The sequence below is a fragment of the Tupaia chinensis genome, unplaced genomic scaffold, assembly GCF_000334495.1.
Source record: "Tupaia chinensis unplaced genomic scaffold, TupChi_1.0 Scaffold000567_1, whole genome shotgun sequence".
Taxonomy (NCBI): domain Eukaryota; kingdom Metazoa; phylum Chordata; class Mammalia; order Scandentia; family Tupaiidae; genus Tupaia; species Tupaia belangeri.
Window position 1 is genome coordinate 6,204 of NW_006160080.1, and position 5,022 is coordinate 11,225.

The 5,022-nt window shown below is 41.1% G+C and overlaps 1 long non-coding RNA gene across 1 annotated transcript; it reads right to left on the reverse strand.

Moving 5' to 3' along the window:
- Positions 1-848: 848 nt before the first annotated feature.
- On the reverse strand, positions 849-3,458 carry LOC102479768 (uncharacterized). Its single transcript, XR_335895.2, has 4 exons — positions 3,199-3,458; positions 2,822-2,880; positions 1,101-1,102; positions 849-858 (listed from the first exon to the last, which is right to left on the reverse strand). It is a non-coding gene; the product is annotated as an uncharacterized LOC102479768 (long non-coding RNA).
- Positions 3,459-5,022: the final 1,564 nt, after the last annotated feature.

A 5,022-nucleotide genomic window follows, 5' to 3' on the forward strand; every position in this document is an offset into this window, starting at 1 on the left:
AAGCATGGTTTGTTGGCTTAACTTTAAATTGATGATGATCTGCTTCCAAATGCCTGGGAATACCTTAGTTTCTTCATCAGTTCTGTCTTTCATGGGTCACATGACTATTTTAAACCTTCCCCCCCCCACTCTCAAATCTCAATGCTTTCCCTTGCACCTCACTTTCACAAAATGTTCTTGCTTTATAATTCATAGATACAGCTAAAGTAATCAGTTTAAACCCTCCTATCCTTCTGATACCATGATATAAAACTTCCTCCATAGATGCACATCCCTATCTACCTCCTCTATAAAGGGCCAGACGTGATGTTTCCATTCTTTCAAAAGCTATTCCCTCTACATGCCCTTCTCAGGATCTAAACAGTAGCAGTCTCCAAACCCTTCTGTGTATTCAATTCTGACTGGAGACTGTCCATTGATTTTTAACCATGCTCAAGTTTTTCCCACTAAAGCAACAGCAAAAACAAATCAATTAATTCTGTCTTCCTTTCTTCCACCTACTGCTGTCTCTCTCCTGGTGGTCACAGCCAAAATTCTCAGAGAAGTTATCCATAGTTGAATTTCCACATGTTCAGCACCCATTTACTTCCTATTCTTTTCATTATCTGCCTTCCAGCCCCACTACTCCACAAAAACAGCTCTCTCTAAATCACTATTGACCTCTGTGTTGCTTAACACAATGAGCATTTTTGGTCTTGATCTTGCATAACCTCTCAACAGCATCTGATGCTCTTGAATACTCCCTCCACCTTGAAACAGAACTCCCTAATATGGCCTACATATTCCTTACTCTGGCCCTTCCTTTCTCTCCAAACTTATCATGTGCCATGTTCCTCCTCACTACCCCAATCCCAGACACTTCAGCCTTCCTTCTATCCTTCACTCTCACCCAGCTCCTTTCTGTGCTACAGTCTTTGCATGTGCTGTTCCCTCTGCCTTTCCTTCTTTTATCCCCTACTCATACTTTAGACCTCACAGCAAGTGCCTGGAACTAACACCTAAAGGGAGACCCCATGTGTTTTTTCTTCCGGTAATACTTGTCAAAATTACACATCTGCATTTGGTTTACTGAATATTTATTGGATAATTAGTTCTTCCACTACTTTAAGTTTCACAGGAGCAGGGACAAGCTAATTTTAACTGACATGGCATCCTAGCATCTGGCATGGTACCTGCCCTCAGAGGATCCTGAGATGGGCAACCCTGCACACTGGTAGAGAGAAGTTTCTGTAGTTCCATGACCTGGGTTCAACTCTTACCTCTGCCACTTGCTGGCATGATATCTTGAATGGGTCACTTAATTTCTTTGCACCTCAGTTTTTTCATCTATCCAGTGGAAATGGGAATACCTCTACTACATTCTTCAAAATGTTGTTGGAACCAGCAGTTAGCGTAATGGCTATGTCGCTGGACTCCCACGTAGTCGACTGCGGTTCGCGTCCTGGACCCGGTGGCTTAAAACTCCCGCCAGGCACGTGTGCGTGCGTGCCCAGGATCCCGAGAGGAGAATGGAGGAGAAGAGATTGCGGCGTGGCCATCCCCCCTGGGGGGGTGATTTCTCCCTTTCTGTCTCTCTGTCTCTCTCTGTCTGTCTGGTGAGCGCACGCGCCCTATGGCAAAAATATCTCCAAAAAAAAAAAAAATAAGGTTGTTGGAAGGGCTAAATGAGCTGATAGGAGTATAGTGCTTAGAAGTGCCAGCAAGGAGTAGGCAGGTGGCATGGTGGTTGAGGGTGCTAGACTCCCATATGGCTGACCACGGTTCAAGTCCTGGACCTGGCAGCTTGTTTTCTCACTTTCCCTTGCTTGCTCTGTCCCTCTGTGGTCAAATTTAAATAAATAAATAAAGTTAAATAAAATTTTTTTTTTAAAAAGGGCAAACTAAAAAGTAAACTAAGTTCTCAATAAATGCTAACTATTATAACAATTATTACTCATTGAGTGAATAATTAAATAATACATTAGTATATTGGCCTACAAACAGAATACTCCTAAGATTATTTAGCACTTCTTTTTATCTTTAGCTAGAGTTATATTAATATCACCTATTGGGAAAAACTTGCAGACCACATTATAAACTGAAAATAGAATTAGAAAATACTGTCCTATTAATTTGATGGTCTTTACTATTCTTGTATCCACAGAGGCTCTATGAATATTTTCTTAACTTTATGAAGGGACTTCAAAAACTACATTGAAAACTGGAATTAAGACATGAGTTTATTTTAGTGCAAAAAATTTGAAATCTATGCATATTTCATAACATGCATTTCTGTTAACTTTATGAACTCATACTGCATAATTATATATTTTGGGTTGTTATTTTCATCATTGAGAAGAACTGAAGAAGCTTCATGTTAGAATGGGAAATTTTCATGCTACAAAAGGCCTTGTGTGGGTAGGAACTACCCCTTTTTTTCAATGACTAGAAAACTCAAGCTAACAAAATTCAAATGACCACAACTAAGGGGCAGACCTGGCCCAGACCTGAGTAACTTGACTCAGGCCCCTCTGTTCTACTCTTTGAGCAGTGAGGTTCAAGTTTTTCAACTCATTTGGGTTGACAGGTTCAAGTTTTTCAAATCGCTTTGTGTCATGAAAAGCTTCACATAATTTCTAGTATGCACTACAAAATTGTTTAGGCAAACAAACTTTATTAAGTTTCTAATTTACTATCATCTATACTTAAGAAATTATCACATTTGAGGTCCTCAGAAGTAATTTATTGGAGATTCACATAACTACACAGAGAGACCTGTTATTAGAGAAAACAGTGTTGCTAGCAGAAACATTTTAAGAGGACATAAAGATTCTTCACTTACTGCTTTATCTCCCAGAGCTGTTCTGATGCTAAGTCTCACTTTAAAAGCATTTTGTGCATCTGCCAGAAAGAAAAAAAGAAATATTAGTATAGAATGATAAGCCCTGTTAAAACAAAACCTGATAAATCATATTTAGTGCAACTCAAGTCAACAGAACACAGAACTACAATTAAACTGTCCCATATACCTCTGAAAGTTTAACTGAAAACATCTTACATGGCTTAAATTTTTATTGCCAACTCATAAAACAGTCATAAGCTCAACTTTCAAGCTACAACATGTCTGCAGATTTACAAAAATAAAAAACTCTTTCAGTCCATGAATTGTCAATCATTTAGAACACCATTTAACTATTTTTAAGTTTCACAATGACATACCTGGTTGGCAGAGTTGAGCATGCACAGCAGTTACCAGAAAAAAGAGCGGCCACAACATTCTTTCAGATTGGAAAACAAAAGGCAAACTGAGAAAAAAAAAAATCCACCCTCCACTTAAAGCTGCCTTAGCCATTCTGTGACCCGGATTAGAATATCAGAGAAACAAGCGAGCCACCACCTAAAAGGTTTAATGATTAACACCCATCATTTGGGTTAATACTGCCATAGAAACAGCCCATCTCCTGTCAGTTATTTACCAAAAAATCTTAGTTAAGGGCACTATAGAAACAGTTGAGTCCTCTCCGGAGATTTTCCTTGGCAGAAACGTTCCACCAGGCTGAAACTGTGGTTCACAGTCAGGCTATCTCCACTGGGGAAACAAACATCACTCCTTCCTCTCTCTCTGAACAAAGGATGCCCTTCCTAGAATGGTCTGATCTGACTCTCATCTCCCCAGGTAAACACCCCAGGAGAGCTTCCACTCAAACAAAGGGGATGGCTTTCTTCAGCCCTGAGGTCTGGCAGTTGTGTAAAGTGGAGTTAATGATACAGAGTGGAGCTGTCCACTGGGACAGTCTGTGATGTGGGAGTGTCCTGAGGCTGTGCTGGCCAACATGGGAGCCACTGACTAGGTGGCTATGGGGCACTTGAGGTGGGGCCAGAGCTGCTGAGGAATGGAAGTTTCCATTCAGTTTCATTCCATTGATTTGCGTAGTCACGTGTAGAGGCCACACTGGTCAGTGTGGCAGTAATTAAGAGCTATCTACCACGACCTGGGTTATTGATCATGAACCGGATTCTTTCTCCAACACCTCAGGGCTGTCATTAGCAGCATCGTACTGAGGGTCTGTGTGAAAGTTACAGCCAGCTGCGGGATGAGTGGCCCGGGTGCCACCAGCGAGGCTGACTTACACATGAACCCCGTCTCCACAACCCTGAGCCACACTGCATCTTTTCTTCTTCACCGGTCAAAACTGAAATTGCAACAAGACCCCAGAGGTGCTCCAAAGAGCAAGATAATGAGTGTGACAGAATCTTTCCTCAGGTGGGCCTTCTAGGAGACGCCAGTCAGCCTATGTCAGGGCCTTCCTCTTCAGCACAACTTCTTCATGAATTCAGTCCGCAAACTCCACCTTGTCCTTCCAGAATCGTGAAGAGAAAATTGGATTGGGCCACTGTGATGTTAAATAGAAACTTGGATTTATAAAGCAACAAAGAAAAAGCATCAACAGTGACACTGCTGCAGCACTTTGACAGGCATGTCCTTTCCCCCCTCAGTAAGGGTGGTATTTTATTGTAGATGGCCCGTTTGTGCTAGCTAATGCCACATGAGGAAGCTTTTTCTCTTTTTCTTTGCCTTGGGGGCAAGGACACTGAGTCAGGAGAAGCTGTACTAGAGGGAGAGGCAGCCAGAAGTCAAACCAGCCATTCTAGCAACTTCACTATTAGGTGCAATGGAAATTTCCTAGAAGGAAGAGTTCATTTACGTAACCCTTGAAAATAATGTTAGACTAGATGAAGTCATCTTCAGAAATGTTAGACTAGATGACATCATCTCAGGAAGGAAAAGTCAATACACATGAAGATAGAGCTGTAACAAGCCATCTTATTTACACCAAGGAACAAAGTCATGTTAGGTTCATAGAAATCTGTTTCAGCCTTCCATCCATCTTGCATTTCATAAAAGTGACAAATTTCTCTCTATGCTCTTACTTCCTCATCTGTGTGACTAGGATTGAAAACAGGGAAACTTTGAGACCTACCAAGTATAAGCTATTGATCTAAAAAGGGAAATTATGTTTCTCAATGCTTGTTATTTCATTT